The following is a 20060-nucleotide window of genomic DNA, read 5'->3' as shown; positions in this document are numbered from 1 at the left end:
AACCGCCATTTCTGTGGCAAAAGCCCAGTTAAGAAATGACGGGAGTAGCTCGAGAAAACGCTGGTTTTCAGTGGGGAAGGGCCCTGGCAGGAAGCTTCTTAGAACTGGTCATTACGAAGCGCCTTAAGGGGTGTACCATCCGCCACGCCACCATTTTCCGAACAGATGCAGCAGTCGCCAGTTGTCACGTGCACAATCTGCCGTCCCTTTATAATAGCATGTGAAGAGCATACAACATGTATGCAGCTCGCCATCACGAGGTAGAAGGTGTCTGCCTCCTTGTGCACCACGGTTAGAGGTGGTGTCTTGTGCGCCAGTGGATGTCTGCCATTGGGCCTTTGTCCCCCAGTGCGGTGGGGGGTAAAATAACACTTCTAATATTTCATTTTGTGTAGAATGTCTTTCAAAACTGGAAAATATATTTTTCTGCTCTGGATTTGTAAATTAAAAATAAATATTTGAATATGTGCTTGGTGTATACTTCTTTCTATAGTTGTGTGGATTGTTTTGAGGATCAAATCCTAGCAATTGCTTGGGGGACCTGGCTTCCACTAACGGCGGGGGGTGTATCCTGACTACAGTAATTCGAGTGGGGTCCACCGAAAACAAACAAAACTAAAAAAGCAAGCACCTGGTTCCTTGATACATGTCATGCACCTTATGTGATGCGAGTATTGGTGTGGTCCTTGGATCCAAGGGGGGGGGGGGGGGGGGGGTAGCTTTTTATAGCTATATGCAAATGAAAAACACGTGGTTCTTACAATTTTAAATAAGTCACACAATATATAACATTAAATGTAAATTTTGTAAAGTTTTGTGTATTATGTTGACGTCCAACCTGGCGGTTCTGGGCTTCCAATTATGACTGACTACAGTGACTGGCTACCACAATTCCAATAATGACTAGAGGTTCAGGGCAGTCTCCACAAAATACAATGGGTTAATGACTGCTGCTCTAGCGTTTGTCCCCACAGTGCCTGGACTATCTAGTGCTTGTACAGCACAGGTCTGTGTTCACTACTGTGTGCTCTTCAGACCATGTGCACATAATGGGTTTGTCCTTGTGTAGATGCCATGGTCCTCTGGTCCAGTAGAGAATCCATTCTTTGTTGTGTAGGTGGCTGCTCCAACCCTGTTTAATCTGTGAGGCTCTGGCACTGCGCGTACAGTGCCCTTTAAAAAACTTTTAGCATTTCTCAAGTTACATCCTGAATTAGCATGGCCTATGCTTCTCTTGTCCATACTATGTTATACTGGGCTTGAGTCCACTGACATGACCTGGGTTAGGTTTGAAGGCTGTTGAGCAAGCGTCTCCTTTGTATTGTAAACCCCACGTTTTTAGGCTGAGTACAAAGGTGCTTTTCAACCTATTGAGTATTTCACTTGTTCAAGGGCTTGCCTTTCAAAAATTCCATCATTTTTAAGCTCTTACTGCTGAAATGTATTTTTACAGCTGAGAGTAGTTGATGTAACATTGCGGTAGGCCTGCCATACACACCAGACATGTTGCTGGCCACATGGGGAGAGTGCCTTTCTCACTCTGTGGCCAGGAACAAAGCCTGTACTTGGTGGAGGTGCTTCTCACCTCCCCCTGCAGGAACTGTAACACCTGGCGGTGAGCCTCAAAGGCTCACCCCCTTTTGTTACAGCACCACAGGGCATCCCAGCTAGTGGAGACACCGTCCCCTCCAGCCACGGCCCCACTTTTGGCGGCAACGCCGGAGGAGATAATGAGAAAAACAAGGAGTCTACACACACACACACACACACACACCCCCCCCCCCCCCCCCCCCCCCAGCCCCTAAGGACAAAGCCTGTGTCCAGCTACATCATGGTAACTCCAAACTTGAACATGTTTAATATCAAACATGTCTGAATCATACCTCAATACTCTTGCCAGTATTGGTTGTATGATTCCGTGCATTCTAGGGGCTCTAGATACTTTTACAGGTACCTGCGCCGAATTGCAGGCCTGCAGAACCATTGAGATGGGTTCCCTATGGGTGGCAGAATAACTGCTGAAGCCCATAGGGACCCCCCTAGGACCCCAATACCTGGGGAACCATATACTAGAAACCTACATGGCCACATGCATGAAGCGAAAGGTACAGTTCCCAAGATTTACAGGAGAGAACATAACCATTGGAGTCCTGGTTAGCAGGATCCCAGTAGGGACAGTCAAACACACTTACAACAGGCAGAAAATGGGGGTAACCATGCCAAGAAACTGCACTTTCCGATATTCCTTCTTGTGACTCCCAGCTGTCGAGTCCCCTGGACCTTGCTGGTTCACTTCAGCCTTGCAAAGACTTGTGTTTGCCAAGTTTTGTTGGTATTACAGCACTACTGACTGACTATCACGACCGCCGGTGTGGGGCATCACTTCTGGGATTCCCCTTTGGCTCATGTGCTGTACTGCTGGCCACCTTTGTCCACTGGCGACCTGGTCCTGCATCCACAGAAGGGTGGATAGTGGGTCCTTCCACAACCGGACACTCAAACTGGACTTGATTCCCTTTGCCGGTCCTCTTCTGTCAGGATCCACCTTTGGTTTCTTCCAGTATTGTCTGGGTCTTGCACAGTCCTTTTCCAAAGTCCTATTGGTGGTAAAAACTAGGTACTTACCTTTGCCCACCTGGTCGCGAGAGGTCACGTAATACTCACTTCTTGGGGTTCCTAGTTCCTCCAGCTCACTTCTGATTCCACATCCTTGGGTGGGGGACTGCCTTTCACGTTACACTATTTTTTACTATGTGGTTTGGCTCTCACCTAGGGCCCTCACTATTCGCTAGCTTGTACCAATGTCTATTGCAGTATTTTAGAATTTCTTTCATGTGTGTAAGTGCTGTGTGACTTGTGTGACTGATTGCATAAGCTTTACATGTCTTGTAGATAAGTCTTGGCCACTCATCCACCGCTACCTCTGGAGAGCTTGACTTCTAGACTCTGCCTACATTTCAAAAATGGGGGTGATACCTGGACCTGGTATAAGGTGCTCACCACACCAGCTACATTGGCACTTGCAATACCACTTTGTCACTGGTAACTTTCCACAGGAAAGACCAGTAGTAGCTCTTGGGTACACACTACACTTAATTGTCAGGATCTAGTCTCCTAAGTCTGGGTAACCTAGGGGTCTAGCATAGCCCTTTCCTAGGGAGCCTAGTTATAGAGAATAGGTACACCTATACCAATAGCAAGAATGTCTTCAGTAGAGAGCTATCCTCCGGCCCAGACTTTCCCTATGAGGGTCTTATATTCCAAGAGTTCAGGGGGATGTGTAAAGACTGGGAGAAACCCCAACAAGAGTCCGCTTCTAGGGTTACTTCTCCCGGCTCACCAAGACAATGTAGGCAGCCGCTTGTTAATTTCTTTGGGGTCGCAACGTCTACATTGTATTAGAATTTGTGGATTGACTCATGACAAATTCAGCATGCTCGCAGTACCTATGGTTATAGGTGCTTATTTGAGACCTCATGCTTTTAACCGCAGTTTGCTTTTCATGTAATCAGCACTGCAACACTTCTACTACAACAAACTGCACTGTTACACAGGAGAGTTTCTAATAAATGTAATATATTACTCACAACCCTGATTGGTACAGAAAGTTCTTTATGGTACAACCAGTCATGGAGGTTAATTCATACCCTTCCTCCCCAGCGGGACCAAAAATCTTTCGTCACATTATTCACTTTCAAAATAACTAGTGAGCATGCAGTCTCCATTGAGGGTTCACCACACCTGCTTTGCCTGTTAATGAACTGACAGCAGTGTTGCCAGCAGCCGCGGGACGGGCAGGCACGGAGGGGAGAAAATAAAAGAAATTAAAGTGAACTTGCGTTCAGGGACTCTGCAACCTTGCTTGTCGTTGTCATTCGTCAAGTGGTGTTCAAGGGACAGCAGCACAGGTCCCCCAGCAATCCTTGTGCGCGGCAGTCGCTCTGACGCAAGCCTGTGCTCGTTCTCCCGCTCGGCTGTGTGTGCTGGAGAAACCTAAGTGCGCATGGGTGTTTGGCCGGCCTCTGATGACGCTCCCGGGACCCCGCATTGCGTGCCAGAAGCACACATTTTCTCTGCTTCCGCTCAGCCAGCTCCCTGGTTGCCAGTTCGGTGTCCGGCCAGGTTCTAAGTCTTGTGACGTGTTTATGTCGAATTCTGAAGATGCGTCGTCATATTTTGGGCGTGGTCTGCGGGTCTCGCACCCGACCGTCTGGGCTTTCACCGGTCACGTGACCACCTTCTCGGCGTGACGTAGTGTTTCCTGGACTTCCTATGCGCCAGGAGGCGGGGCGTAGCTATGCAGCTGTGAGCACGTCACCTGGATATTCATGAGGTGGGCGTGGCTCACCTCCAGTATAAAAATTCACGCGCGCCTGCGCCCTGCTTTCCGACGCCTCCGACATCCCGGCGTCTCCGGCTCCCACCTCGCGCACAGGTAGGGGCCGGGGGCCCGCCTGCGGGGGCTCTCCGAGTGGGTGGTACGGGGCAGTTACCGCGGTCTCCCATCAGTCTATCCGGGGTCGGAAGCGCGGAGGCGGCAGGAGCCGTGCGCACGCGCAGTACGTGCGTCCGTTGGTCGGTCGGGGGGGGGGGGGGGGCGGGGCGTTAGTGGAACAAAGGGAGGCTCGAGGCCCGGTGAGCGCGCGGGCGGAGGTCACGTGATCTCTTCCGCGCGGTGCACCCTGGGGCGCGGGCGGGAGCCTTCGGCTCTCGTGTGACGCCCTCAGCCGGTGCCGGCAGGACGGGTGCTCAGTGCTTAATTTGTAAATTAACAGGTGCCGGTGCTCAAGGTCATTCTCTTAAACACGAGGCTGCTGTAATTAAATCTGCCAGCACTGAATACTGAGGCAGTGTAACCTCTTCAATCCATTTACGGCCTCTCCTGCCCCTTCAGCTCATCCCGCAGCTTTCTACTTTCTCCCTTCATGACGCTTTTTAGTTTCCTTTTTCCATCTTTCCCGCGTGTCTTGCTCCCAGCAAATGCTTGAGGCATAAGAATAAGCCCCGGCCCTCAAAAATGAGCGCCTGGTGCTCAGCACCGGAAACAACCAGCACAGATTAAGCACTGGGTGCTGTGACTGCTCCCGCTCAGAGGGGTCATGCCTCCTGGCACCACCCCGGCCTCTCCGTCAGGTCTGACTACAACTCCCAGAATGCACTGGTGTCGTGCGCCCACAGCTGCTCTATCCAGGGAGTGCAGCCCACCTCCCCAAGTACGGGCGCCACCTCTGGCCAGGCGTGGGCCTGAATGAGAGCAGGATACACTCACTCCACGGTGACTCTCTCCATCCCTCCCACGTGTCTCTTCACTCGGTGCCGCCAGAGGCTGTGCCCGCAGGGAGTGTGGTCGAGCAGTTAGGCTTATCAGAGGGAAGTGTAAGCATTTGTTGTACACACACAGCCAATAATTGGGAAACACACACTCGAGGACAATTCCAGGCCAAAAGATTTTGATATAGAAAAATATATTTTCTTAGTTTATTTTAAGAACCACGGGTTCAAGATTTACAAACAATACTTTAAATGCATGGTATTTCACTCAGGTATCTTAGGAACTTTGAATCAACACAATATCGTGCAGTTTTGACAAAAATGGCAATAAGCTATTTTAAAACTAGACGTGCAATTTTCAACAGTTCCTGGGGGAGGTAAGTATTGGTTAGTTTTGCAGGTAAGTAAACCACCTACAGGGTTCACAGTTGGGTCCAAGGTAGCCCACCGTTTGGGTTCAGGGCAACCCCAAAGTTACCACACCAGCAGCTCAGGGCCAGTCAGGTGCAGAGGTCAATATGGTGCTTAAAACGCATACGCTTCAATGGAAAAGGGAGTGCCCCGGTTCCGGTCTGCCAGCAGGTAAATACCCACGACTTCAGAGGGGTTTTGTAGGGCACAGGGGGGGGGGCACAAGTCCGCACAAAAAGTACACCCTCGGCGGCACAGGGGCGGCCGGGTGCAAAGTTCAAACAGGCGTCAGGTTTGCAATTGGTTTCAATGGGAGACCTAGGGGTCTCTTCAGCGAAGCAGGCAGGCAAGGAGGGGGCTCCTTGGGGTAGCCACCACCTGGGCAAGGGAGAGGGCCACCTGGGGGTCGCTCCTGCACTGGAGGTCGGATCCTTCAGGTCCTGGGTGCTGCGGATGCAGTGTGTTTCCCAGGCGTCGGATTCTTAGAAGCAGGCAGTCGCGGTCAGGGGGAGCCTCTGGATTCCCTCTGCAGGCGTCGCTGTGGGGGCTCAGGGGGGGGGCAACTCTGGCTAATCACGGGCTCGCAGTCGCCGGGGAGTCCTCCCTATAGTGTATCTCCGCAGGTCGAGCCGGGGCGTAGGGTGCAGAGTGGAAAGTCTCACGCTTCCGGCGGGAAACGTGTGGTCTTTAAAAGTTGTTTTTGTTGCAAGTTTCAGTCTTTGTGGAACAGGGCTGCTGTCCTCGGGAGTTCTTGGTCCTTTTAGATGCAGGGTAGTCCTCTGAGGCTTCAGAGGTCGCTGGACCCTGGGGAACGCGTTGCTGTTGCAGTTTTTCTTGAAGTGGGGCGACAGGCCGGTAGGGCTGGGGCCAAAGCAGTTGGTGTCTCCGTCTTCTCTGCAGGTCTTCAGGTCAGCAGTCCTTCTTCGTCTTCAGGTTGCAGGAATCTATCTTCCTAGGTTCTGGGGGCCCCTAAATACTCAATTTAGGGGTGTGTTTAGGTCTGGGGGGTTAGTAGCCAATGGCTACTAGCCCTGAGGTTGGCTACACCCTCTTTGTGCCTCCTCCCTGAGAGGAGGGGGGCACATCCCTAATCCTATTTGGGGAATCCTCCATCTGCAAGATGGAGGATTTCTAAAAGTCAGTCACCTCAGCTCAGGACACCTTAGGGGCTGTCCTGACTGGCCAGTGACTCCTCCTTGTTTTTCTCATTAACTCCTCCGGCCTTGCCGTCAAAAGTGGGGCCGTGGCCGGAGGGGACGGGCATCTCCACTAGCTGGGATGCCCTGTGCCGCTGTAACAAAGGGGGTGAGCCTTTGAGGCTCACTGCCAGGTGTTACGGTTCCTGCAGGGGGAGGTGAGAAGCACCTCCACCCAGTACAGGCTTTGTTACTAGCCACAGAGTGACAAAGGCACTCTCCCCATGTGGCCAGCAACATGTCTGGTGTGTGGCAGGCTGGTAAAACTAGTCAGGCCACACTGGAAGTCGGGTATGTTTTCATGGGGCATCTCTAAGATGCCCTCTGGGTGTATTTCACAATAAAATGTACACTGGCATCAGTGTGCATTTATTGTGCTGAGAAGTTTGATACCAAACTTCCCAGTTTTCAGTGTAGCTTTATGGTGCTGTGGAGTTCGTGTTTGACAGACTCCCAGACCATATATTCTTATGGCTACCCTGCACTTACAATGTCTAAGGTTTTGCTTAGACACTTTAGGGGCATAGTGCTCATGCACCTATGCCCTCACCTATGGTATAGTGAATCCTGCCTTAGGGCTGTAAGGCCTGCTAGAGAGGTGACTTATATATGCCATAGGCAGTGTGAGGTTGGCATGGCACCCTGAGGGGTGTGTCTGTGCTGAGTGAGGGGTCTCTAGAGTTGCATAAGTCATGCTGCAGCCCTTTGAGACATTCCCTGGCATTAGGGCCTTTGGTACCAGGGGTACCAGTTACAAGGGACTTACCTGGATGCCAGGGTGTGCCAATTGTGGAGACAGGTACAGTTATAGGGAAAGAACACTGGTGCTGGGGCCTGGTTAGCAGGCCTCAGCACACTTTCAAATCATAACTTGGCATCAGCAAAGGCAAAAAGTCAGGGGGTAACCATGCCAAGGAGGCATTTCCTTACAGTCTGTCAGACAGGGAAGAGTAGGGAAATCAGGCTGGTGTGTTACAGGGTCTACTCTGCCTTACATCCTCCTGTTCAGGTCATTCCCTCGGGGGAACTGACCTACTTCCACAGTGATAGGACCCAGTCTGAATCGCCTCTTGTCTGTGTTTTAATTTTTTTCACCCATTCCTCTTATTTTGGGGTTAGGGGTATCCACCTGTTAATCTTATTTTAGCCAGGGTCACCCCTAAATTACCCAAAGAGGTTACCCATAGCTGGAGTAACCCCACCAGACCAACAGGGTTAGGGGGTCTAACTTGCTATTCAGCAATGGGGTCAGACCACCATGCCAAGGACAGTACAGCCATAAAGGCTAACACCCAGCAGAGGCCACTGACCACTGTCCTTGCCCAAGACTACACCTTTAGCTGTTCACCAACAGGGGAAGAGGCTAAGTTACAGGCTTCTTTGGGTTCAGGGTGCCTGTCTGCTGTGGTACTGCTGTGGTAGAGTGGGGGGTTGTCACATCTTGTAGTAAACGCACACCCTTCTTCCACTCCTTCTGTTAACTGAGGAGGCACCCACTCACACTTATTAGTTGCCTGACTAGTCACGACTTCTTGTGGGTCCGTGGGCCTGTACCAGTGCCACTTTGAGAGTTCTCCCCTACTGGAGCAGAATCTCATGGGCTTGCTGGAACCTTAGCTAAAGGTTGGCCATCTTTCCTGCACTGCTTTTTCCTCTTCCTCTTTCTCTTCAGGGGCCTACTCTTAGACACTGCGGGGGCAGTTCCTCCAGAATCCTTTGGAGAGAACTGACACTGGACGCGTTCCTCTTTTGGCCTCTGACTAACCTATGGGTAGTCATTTCAATGAGTCAATCAAGGGAGTGGTCTCTACTGACTACCACCCATCTTCAGCTATAAGTCCCACCCACTTCTAGGGGCACTAAAGCCACAGGCCTGCACAATTGTGTGGGTTTATTATTCTGTGAAGTTTGATACCAAACTTCACAGTATTCATTGTAGCCATTATGGAACTGTGGAGTTTGTTTTGACAAACCCCCAGACCATATACTTAATATGGCCACATTGTGCTTACAATTTCTGAGAATGGACTTAAACACTGTAGGGGCATATTGCTCATGCAGCTATGCCCTCACCTGTGGTATAGAGCACCCTGCCTTAGGGCTGTAAGGCCTGCTAGAGGGGTGACTTCCCTATGCCCCAGGCAGTATTTTGTGTGCATGGCATCCTGAGGGGGAATCCATGTCGACTTTGCCTTTTTCTCCCCACCAACACACACACAATCTGCAATGGCAGTGTGCATGTGTTAAGTGAGGGGTCCCTAGGGTGGCACTACACATGCTGCACCTCTTAGAGACCTTCCCTGTTCACAGGGCCCTTGGTATCACTGGTACCTTTTACAGGGGACATATCTGTGTGCCAGTGGTGTGCCAACTGTGGAAATAATGGTACATTTTTAGTGAAAAAAACACTGGTCCTGGGGCCTGATTAGCAGGGTCCCAGCACACACTGTCAAGTCAGTATCCGGCAAAAAGTGTGTGTGTTGAAGGGGGGGGGGGGTGTAACTGCAACAAGGAGCCATTTTCCTATACCAGATGTAGATACTCCCCTTCACTTGGTACTGCCAGAGGCAGTGCATGCATGGAGTGTAGGTGAGGTGAGAGGTCGCCCCTTCATTCTGTACCGCCAGAAGCCGTGCTCTCAGGGAGTGTTGACCTGCAGTGCCGTAGAGACGCCTCTTCACTTTGTACCGCCAGAGGCTGTGTGCACAGTGAATGTAGGCCTGGCATGAGGTGAGAGCTCGCCTCTTCACTTAGTACCGCCAGAGGCAATGCGCGCATCGAGTGTAGGCCCGCCCCACCATAGACGCCCCTTCACTCGGTACCGCCAGAGGCCGTGCTCACAGTGAGTGTAGGCTCAGTGTGAAACAAGAGCTCAGTACCGCCAGAGGTTGTTTGCACAGGGAGTGTAGGCCCACCCTACCGTAGAGGCGGCCCTTCACTCTGTACCGCCAGAGACCGTGCGTGCAGGGAGTGTAGGCCTGGCCCGCCCCGGCTGCTCGTCCCACCTCAGTCTCTACTCCTTCCCAGGTGGCTGCCTCCTGCCGAATAGCCTCCTCACTCTCCAGCTCCTTCAGTGCCCACCACCTCCGCGCCATTCTCAAACTTACTGCTCTGCAAGTTCCCGGGGGCTTTCTGCCATCCACACAATAGTATTGGCCGCCTTAACTTAATTCAACTGAAAGGAAACCCTTCCTGTGACCAGCATGCTTCTTTTCATAGTCCGCAGGAATGCTCTAGCTGCTGCTGTCCGTAAGGGCACTTGGTAACGTTAAGGGGAATTTACGGGTAAAAGAACCACTCTGGTCATCTTGGAAGCCTCCTCCGTCCTTGTATTCTCACCCAGTTCCAATGATGTACCATGTGTACCCAAGTACATCATGTGTTTGTTTTTTGTGAACAAAAAACATACACTTCCAAGTATTAAATAACACAAAACTAAAATAATCTTGTTGAATACTTCTCGCTTAACCCACTCTATTTGTCACTATCTAGATTGCCATTTTTCCATCAGCGCTTTGCCACTTGACCCTCCGATTTGTTACCCTGTCTTGGACCAGGATACTCTCCTTCCGTTCTAGATTAGAGACTGAGTGAGAAGCTGTCCATTCTGGCATCAGTATGCCGCTCCATAATAGCCAGAAACGAAGCCATACATCTTCCTCTGATCATCACCATCTGTGCCTAACAGCCAAGTTGCCACATCCTCTGCTTATACCATCTGATATGTTTGAAACACAGTAGACCAGGGGAAATTCGATGTGACATCCAGGAGTACCTGTCTGAAGATCAGTATCCTGGGAAATGAAGTTGAAAATGAACACACAACAGAATATTCCATCGATGCTCAGGAAGTCATTGTGTCCTAGAGATGTCCAAATTATGAATGAAACCGATGAGGAAGATGGCTCTGTATATACTATATCACATTGAGATATAGTGTTCATAGAGTCCAGAGGTTCCCCAAATGGCTAGACAGAGACAATAATAGATGATAATAATAATGCTCCATTTGCGGTAGTGTGGTCGAGCAGTTAGGCTTATAAGAGGGTAGTGTTAAGCATTTGTTGTACACACACAAGCAATAAGTGAAAACACACACTCAATGACTTAACTCCAGGCCAATAGGTTTTTATATAGAAAAATATTCTTTTGTTTATTTCTAGAACCACAATATTAATTTAGCAGGTAAGTACATTAAGTGAAAGATACTTTGCATAGTACTAGTTGAGATTTTTAATAGTCATTATTGTACCCAGTTTTCTTGAAAATGGCAAAAGCTATTTTAAAAGTGAACACTGCAATTTTCAACAGTTCCCGGGGGAGGTAAGTGAAGTTCAGTTTCTAAGGTAAGCACCACACTTACGAGTTCAGTTTCCGGGGCATAGGTAGACCACCGTTGGGGGTTCAATGCAACCCCAAGCACCCAGCAAAACGGGCCGGTCAGTTGAAGAGGTCAAGCAGGAGCCAAAATGATGAGGGGGCCTATGGAGACAAGGGGCGTTCCGGTCTGCTTGCAGGGAAGTACCCATGTTGTCGGAGGGCAGGCCAGGGGGTTTTGGAGGAGTACTGGAGGGGCCCCAAGTAGGCACAAAAACCGCACTCTTATCCGCACGGGGGTGGCCGAGTGCAGTGTGTCAACAGGGCATCAGGTTCTCAATAGAACTCTATGGAGGGACCCGGGGGTCACTTTAGTGCTGCAGGAAGGGCACAGGGAGACCTCTCAGGCAAGCCACTGATTAGGCAAGGATGAGGGCCGCCTGCTGGTCGTTGCATCACTAATGATTTCTCACAAGGGTGGGGGCTTCGGGTGCAGTGCTTCTCCAGGTGTCTGATATCGTTGTCCGGGGCAGTCCCGGTCAGGGGATCCTCTGGATTCCCTCTGCAGGCTTCGTTGAAGAGGTGCAGGGAGGTCAGCCCAGGGTGGACACATCGCCAGAGTCGCCTGTTTTCTCTGGACATGGGCTGGGGGCGTCAGGTGCAGAGTAGTTGGACTCATGCTTCTGGAGTGAGGTGTGAGTCCCTTTAAAGTTGGTTTCTTGATCTCCTCTTTGGGCTGGTCCGTGGTCCACTGGAGTTTCTTGTTCCTCGGTAATGCAGGCAGTCCCCTGGAGGGTTTTCAGGGGTCGCTGGTCCTGTAGAACGCGTTGCTTCTTTTCTTGCAGCTTTTCGAAGCAGGAGAGGGGCCAGTAGGGCTGGGGCTGAGTTGGTTGGTCTCTCCTCTTCTCTGTGGGGTTTTCAGCTCAGCAGTCCTTCTTTCTTGAGGTCTTCAGGAATCTTGTATGGGTTGTATACTACATTTAGGGGTGTGATAGGGTCAGAAGGCAGCAGCCAATGGCTACTGTCCCTGAGGTTGGCTACACCCTCCTTTTGCCCACTCCCTCTGGGGAGGGGAGCACATCTCTATCCCTATTGATCCTAATCCTCCAAAGCAAGATGGAGGATTTCTCAAGGAAGGGGTCACTTCAGCTCTAGTCACCTTAGGGGTGGACCTGGCTGAGGGGTGAATCCTTGTTTTTCTCATTGTCCCTCCGGACTTGCTGCCAAAAGTATAAACTCGTCCGGGGGGTGGGCATCTCCACTAGCTGGAGTGTTCTGGGCATTGTAACACCAGGCTTGAGCCTTTGAGGCTCACCACCAGGTGTTACAGTTCCTGCAGGTGGAGGTGTGAAGCACCTCCACCCAGCACAGACTTTGTTTCGGACCACAGTGTGCACAAAGGGACTCGTGTGGAAGTGGCAGGCTGGCACAGACCAGTCAGCCTTGCACAAGTGATTGGGCTAACATACAGGGGGGCATCTCTAAAATGCCCTCTGTGTGCATTTTTCAATAAATTATACACTAGCATCAGTGTATGTTTATTGTGCTGAGAAGTTTGATACCAAACTTCCCAGTATTCAGTGTAGCCATTATGGTGCTGTGAAGTTTGTAATGAGACTTTGAGAGCATATACTCAGTATGGCTACTCTGCACTTAAAATGTCTAGAATTGACTTAGACTCTGTATGGGTATAATGCTCATGTAGCTATGCCCTCACCTGTGGTATAGTGCACCCTTCATTAGGGCTGTAAGGCCTGCTAGAGGGGTGACTTAACTATGCCACAGGCAGTGGTTTGTGGGCATGGTACTCTGAGGGGAGTGCCATGTCCACTTTGTCTTTTCTCCCCACTATCACACACAAGCTGCAGTGAGGGGTCCCTGAGAGTGGCATAATACATGCTGCAGTCTTTAAGGACCTTACCTGGCCACAGGGCCCTGGGTACCAGGGGTTCCATTTACAAGGGACTTAACTGATGTGCCAGTTTTAGGGAAAGAACACTGGTGCTGAGGCCTGGTTTAGCAGGGTCCCAGCACACTTCCAATCAAAGCTGGCATCAACAAAAGGTGTGTGTGTGTGTGTTGGGAGGGTGAGGGGTAACCATGCCAACAGTGGCATTTTCCTACACCCTCCCTCCTCCAAAACGAAAGGGAATGAGACTAACCTTTCCCAAGAGAGTCTTCATTTTCCTAAGTGCAAGAACCTGGAAAGGTCATTTGCATTGGCATGGGCAGTCCCAGGTCTATGTTCCACTACAAAGACCATTCCCTATAGGGATATGGACCACCTCAAAAGCTTAGGGTTCTCTCCTTTCATTTGCATGAGCTATCTGAGAGGCCTGTGGTCTGTTTGAACTGTGAAGTGAATACCAAACAGGTATGGTCTCAACTTCTTCAGGGACCAAACCACAGCAAAGGACTCCCTCTCAATGGCACTCCAGCGCTGATCCCTGGGGAGGAACCTCCTGCTAATGAAAGCAACAGGCTGGGCAAGGCCATCATCATTGGTTTGGGATAGGACTGCTCCTATCCCATGTTCAGATCTGCCTGCACAATGAATTGCTTAAAATAATCTGGAGCTTTTAGAACTGGTGCTAAGCACATAGCTTCTTTTAGGGTGTCAAGTGCCTTTTGACAGTCTATTGTCCAGTTTACCTTCTTGGGTATTTTCTTGGAGGTAGGATCTGTGAGGGGAGTCACTATGGACCCATATCCCTTCACAAACCTCCTGTAATATCCAGTCAAGCCAAGGAATGCCCTGACTTGAGTCTGGGTTTTGGAGCTTCCCAGTCCAAAATTGTCTGGATCTTGAGTTGTAATGGTTGCAATTGGCCTCCACCTACGAGGTTGCCCAAGTACACAACTGTCCCCTTCCCTATCTGGCATTTGGATGCCTTGATAGAGAGGCCTGCTGCTTTCAGGGCCTGCAAAACCTTCTCCAGGTGATCCTGCCATTTTGAGCTAAAGACAGCAGTATCATCTAGATATGCTGCACTAATGGCTCCAAACCAGAAAGGACTTGATTCACCAACCTTTGGAAGGTGGCATGGGCATTCTTTAAGCCAAAGGGCATAACAGTAAACCAGTGGTTCCCAAACCTTTTTGACCCGCGCCTCCCTTGACCTATTGGCTATTGGCCGCGGCTCCCCATTATGCTATTTTTTTTTGGGGTGGGTGGGGGGATGTGAGCCGGGCCTCAGGAGTACTTACATTTTTCACTCTGAAAATAATTGGAATAAAGCCAATGAAGGTATTATAATCATAGATGTAACAACATAAAAATATAACAGTTGTTTAATTAAAAAAATATATAATTGGTTAAGTTAGAAACAATATAAACTATGCTTAGAAATCTGTACTGAAGGGAAAGTCTTCAGTACTAATCCTATGCTAGACAGCATATGCTCTCCTCTGCACTCTGGTGTTTGACTGTGTGTCGCACAAAGCAACCTATTTGTGTGCTAGATCTGGGAGTGACACCAGCAGCATGCAAAGTTTTGCATATATGGTGCTGCACTCTGTTTTCACTTTAATGCAACAATGCACAGCAAAATTTGAAGTTTCATCACATTGTGTGAAATCTTAGTAAACTTGAGCCTGCAGGTTTTTGTGAATAGAACTAGTGTGTACTATAATTACTACCACTAGATGGTGTTTGAGGATTAAACTTCAAGGCCCTTCCTTGCTGTATTTCAATGTTCGATGGCATCTGTCGCTGTAGATACGCATGTTCTGCAATAGCTCGCCATCTGGTGTTGGGTCGGAGTGTTACAAGTTGTTTTTCTTCGAAGAAGTCTTTCGAGTCACGGGACCGAGTGACTCCTCCTTTTGTCTCCATTGCGCATGGGCGTCGACTCCATCTTCGATTGTTTTTTTTCCGCCATCGGGTTCGGACGTGTTCCTGTCGCTCCGAGTTTCGGAACGGAAAATTAGCTAATTTCGGAAGATTTTCGTCGGTATTGTTGCGTTCGGGATCGGCGTACTTAGATTCCACACCGCATCGAAGATCGAAGAGCTCCGGTGCCCTTCGGGGTAGTTTTTCGATCCTCCGTCGGGGCCTGGTCGGCCCGACCGCGTGCTGAAGAACGCCGATGGAACGGACCCCGTTTCGTTTCTGCCCCAAATGCCACAATAAATACCCCTACACAGACCAACACTTGGTCTGCAACCTGTGCCTGTCACCTGAGCACAGCGAAGACACCTGCGAGGCCTGTCGTGCGTTCCGGTCCCGAAAAACACTCCGAGACCGTCGAGCCAGAAGACTTCAAATGGCGTCCGCACCGACAGCCCAACGGGAGTTCGAGGAACAGGAAGAAGAAGGTACCTTCTCGATCCAAGACTCAGACTCCGAAGGATTCGACGATACACAAACCGTGAGTAAGACGTCGAAAACCACACAGAGAAACATTTACAAGGCCCAGGGGACGCCACTGCCACCAGGCCATGGCTCGACCCATAAATTCGGTGACCGACCGTCGGCACCGAAAAAGGCCAAAACAGTGCCGAGATCGTCCGACTCCGGTCGAGACACCGGCACGCAGCCTTCTCGGGACCGAGAAAGTGCTGGAGACAAGCCTCGACACCGAGATGCCGGTGTGGACACGGCTCGACGCCGAGACAGCGGCACCGAAACAGATCGACGCCGAGAGGTTTCGGCCCCGAAAAGGAAAAAAGTCACCTCGGAGCCGAAAAAACACGCAGACAAAGTTTCAACGCCGAAACAAACTGCAAGCGACCCAGCTTCAGGCTCTTATACAGAAGAGCACTCGCTAACCTCCCAAATGCAAAAGCATAGGTTTGAGGAAGAGCTACAAGCAACTGATGTGGACCATACGCAAAAGCGTATCTTCATTCAGCAGGGGACAGGAAAAATAAGCACCCTTCCCCCCCATTAGGAGAAAGAGAAGGTTGGAGTTCCAGACGGAACAAGCACCACAACCAAAAGTGGTTAAAAGAATTACACCACCACCCTCTCCTCCGCCCGTGATTAACGTTTCACCAGCACAAACTCCATCTCACTCCCCAGCTCACACCACCATGAGCCAGGGTGACCAAGATCAGGACGCATGGGACCTATACGACGCCCCAGTGTCAGATAACAGCCCGGAGGCCTACCCTACAAAGCCATCTCCACCAGAAGACAGCACCGCGTACTCTCAGGTGGTGGCTAGAGCAGCACAATTTCATAACGTAAGCCTCCACTCAGAACAGGTCGAGGATGATTTCTTGTTCAACACACTCTCCTCCACCCACAGCTCCTACCAAAGCCTGCCTATGCTCCCTGGTATGCTCCGGCACGCAAAAGACATATTTAAGGAGCCGGTCAAAAGTAGGGCAATCACACCAAGGGTGGAAAAGAAGTATAAGCCGCCTCCTACGGACCCGGTTTTCATCACTACACAGCTGCCACCAGACTCTGTTGTTGTAGGAGCAGCTAGGAAAAGGGCCAACTCTCACACATCTGGAGATGCACCACCCCCAGATAAAGAAAGCCGCAAGTTCGATGCAGCTGGTAAAAGAGTCGCAGCACAAGCTGCAAACCAGTGGCGCATCGCAAACTCCCAGGCACTACTTGCGCGCTATGACAGAGCCCACTGGGACGAGATGCAACATCTCATTGAACATCTGCCCAAGGACTTCCAAAATAGGGCGAAACAAGTGGTTGAGGAGGGACAGACCATCTCCAACAACCAGATACGTTCCTCCATGGACGCTGCAGATACAGCTGCACGGACAATTAATACATCTGTAACTATCAGACGGCATGCATGGCTCCGAACGTCTGGATTTAAACCAGAGATTCAACAAGCAGTTCTCAATATGCCTTTTAATGAAAAAGAACTGTTCGGTCCAGAAGTGGACACAGCGATTGAGAAACTCAAAAAAGATACGGACACTGCCAAAGCCATGGGCGCACTCTACTCCCCGCAGAGCAGAGGGAATTACAGCACATTCCGTAAAACGCCCTTTCGAGGGGGGTTTCGGGGTCAAAGCACACAAGCCAGCACCTCACAAGCAACACCGTCCACTTACCAGGGACAGTATAGAGGAGGTTTTCGGGGACAATATAGAGGAGGGCAATTCCCTAGAAATAGAGGGAGATTTCAAAGCCCCAAAACCCCTACTACTAAACAATGACTCACATGTCACTCACCCCCTCCACACAACACCAGTGGGGGGAAGAATAGGTCATTATTACAAAGCATGGGAGGAAATCACTACAGACACTTGGGTTCTAGCAATTATCCAACATGGTTATTGCATAGAATTTCTACAATTCCCTCCAAACATACCACCAAAAGCACAAAATTTAACAACACACCATTCCAATCTCCTGGAGATAGAAGTGCAGGCACTATTGCAAAAGAATGCAATCGAATTAGTGCCAAACACACAAATAAACACAGGAGTTTACTCACTGTACTTTCTGATACCAAAGAAGGACAAAACGCTGAGACCAATCCTAGACCTCAGAGTAGTGAACACTTTCATCAAATCAGACCACTTCCACATGGTCACACTACAAGAAGTATTGCCATTGCTAAAACTACACGACTACATGGCAACTTTAGACCTCAAGGATGCTTATTTCCATATACCAATACACCCATCTCACAGGAAATACCTAAGGTTTGTATTCAAAGGAATACATTACCAATTCAAGGTACTGCCTTTCGGATTAACAACCGCACCAAGAGTCTTTACCAAATGTCTAGCGGTAGTCGCTGCACACATAAGAAGGCAGCAAATACATGTGTTCCCATATTTGGACGACTGGCTAATCAAGGCCCATTCGTTCATACAGTGCTCAAATCACACAAATCAGATCATACAAACCCTCTTCAAACTCGGGTTCACCGTCAATTTCACAAAATCCAAAATTCTGCCACGCAAGGTACAACAATACCTGGGAGCCATAATAGACACATCAAAGGGAGTAGCCACTCCAAGTCCACAAAGAATTCAAAATTTCAACACCATCATACAACGCATGTATCCAACACAAAAGATACAGGCAAAGATGGTATTACAACTCCTAGGCATGATGTCATCATGCATAGCCATTGTCCCAAACGCAAGACTGCACATGAGGCCCTTACAACAATGCCTAGCATCACAGTGGTCTCAAGCACAGGGTCACCTTCTAGATCTGGTGTTAATAGACCGCCAAACTTACCTCTCGCTTCTGTGGTGGAACAACATAAATTTAAACAAGGGGCGGCCTTTCCAAGACCCAGTGCCACAATACGTAATAACAACAGATGCTTCCATGACAGGGTGGGGAGCACACCTCGATCAACACAGCATACAAGGACAATGGAACGTACATCAAACAAAACTGCATATCAATCACCTAGAACTTCTAGCAGTTTTTCAAGCACTAAAAGCTTTCCAACCAATAATAGTTCACAAATACATTCTCGTCAAAACAGACAACATGACAACAATGTATTATCTAAACAAGCAGGGAGGGACGCACTCCACGCAGTTAAGCCTGCTAGCACAAAAAATTTGGCATTGGGCAATTCACAACCAAATTCGCCTAATTGCACAGTTTATACCAGGGATACAAAATCAACTCGCAGACAATCTCTCTCGAGATCACCAACAGGTCCACGAATGGGAAATTCACCCCCAAATTCTGAACACTTATTTCAAACTCTGGGGAACACCTCAGATAGACTTGTTTGCGACAAGGGAGAACGCAAAATGCCAAAACTTCGCATCCAGGTACCCACACAAACAATCCCAAGGCAATGCCCTATGGATGAACTGGTCAGGGATATTTGCTTACGCTTTTCCTCCTCTCCCTCTCCTTCCTTACCTGGTAAACAAACTCAGTCAAAGCAAACTCAAACTCATATTGATAGCACCAACTTGGGCAAGGCAACCCTGGTACACAACGCTGCTAGACCTATCAGTGGTACCCTGCATCAAATTGCCCAACAGGCCAGATCTGTTGACACAGCACAACCAAAAGATCAGACACCCAGATCCAGCATCGCTGAATCTAGCAATCTGGCTCCTGAAATCCTAGAATTCGGGCACTTACAACTTACCCAAGAATGTATGGAAGTCATAAAACAAGCAAGAAGGCCATCCACCAGGCTCTGCTATGCAAGTAAATGGAAGAGGTTTGTTTGCTACTGCCATATTAATCAAATACAACCATTACACACAACTCCAGAACATGTAGTGGGTTACTTGCTTCACTTACAAAAATCTAACCTAGCTTTCTCTTCCATTAAGATTCACCTTGCAGCAATATCTGCATACCTGCAGACTACCTATTCAACTTCCCTATATAAAATACCAGTCATTAAAGCATTCATGGAGGGCCTTAGGAGAATTATACCACCAAGAACACCACCTGTTCCTTCATGGAACCTAAATGTTGTCCTAACTAGACTTATGGGTCCACCTTTTGAACCCATGCACTCCTGCGACATACAGTTCCTAACCTGGAAGGTGGCATTTCTCATCGCCATTACTTCCCTGAGAAGAGTAAGCGAGATTCAGGCGTTTACTATACAGGAACCTTTTATACAACTACACAAAAATAAAGTCGTCCTAAGGACCAATCCTAAATTTTTGCCAAAGGTTATTTCACCGTTCCATCTAAATCAAACAGTGGAACTTCCAGTGTTCTTTCCACAGCCAGATACCGTAGCTGAAAGGGCACTACATACATTAGATGTCAAAAGAGCATTAATGTATTACATTGACAGAACAAAAAACATCAGAAAGACTAAACAACTCTTTATTGCATTTCAAAAACCTCACGCAGGAAACCCAATTTCAAAACAAGGTATAGCCAGATGGATAGTTAAATGCATCCAAATCTGCTACCTTAAAGCTAAACGACAG

The 20060-nt window shown here is 49.2% G+C and overlaps 1 protein-coding gene across 4 annotated transcripts in view; it reads left to right on the top strand.

Annotated features, from left to right (window-relative positions):
• Positions 1–4358: 4358 nt before the first annotated feature.
• LOC138268126 (cold-inducible RNA-binding protein B-like) overlaps positions 4359–20060 on the top strand; it is a 157297-nt gene continuing 141595 nt past the window's right edge. For 2 of the 4 annotated variants that reach the window (XM_069217531.1, XM_069217528.1), the window contains exon 1: positions 4359–4435. The gene's annotated coding sequence lies outside the window, so the exon portion shown is untranslated. Of the gene's footprint in view, positions 4436–4525; positions 4560–20060 lie in introns of those variants that run through there. The other 2 variants (XM_069217532.1, XM_069217529.1) reach the window with 2 other exon arrangements.

Source organism: Pleurodeles waltl, chromosome 12 (genome assembly GCF_031143425.1).
Source record: "Pleurodeles waltl isolate 20211129_DDA chromosome 12, aPleWal1.hap1.20221129, whole genome shotgun sequence".
In the NCBI taxonomy this organism is placed as follows: Eukaryota; Metazoa; Chordata; class Amphibia; order Caudata; family Salamandridae; genus Pleurodeles; species Pleurodeles waltl.
Note: the sequence above shows the minus strand (reverse complement) of the source record. Positions and strands in the feature narration are given on the sequence as shown.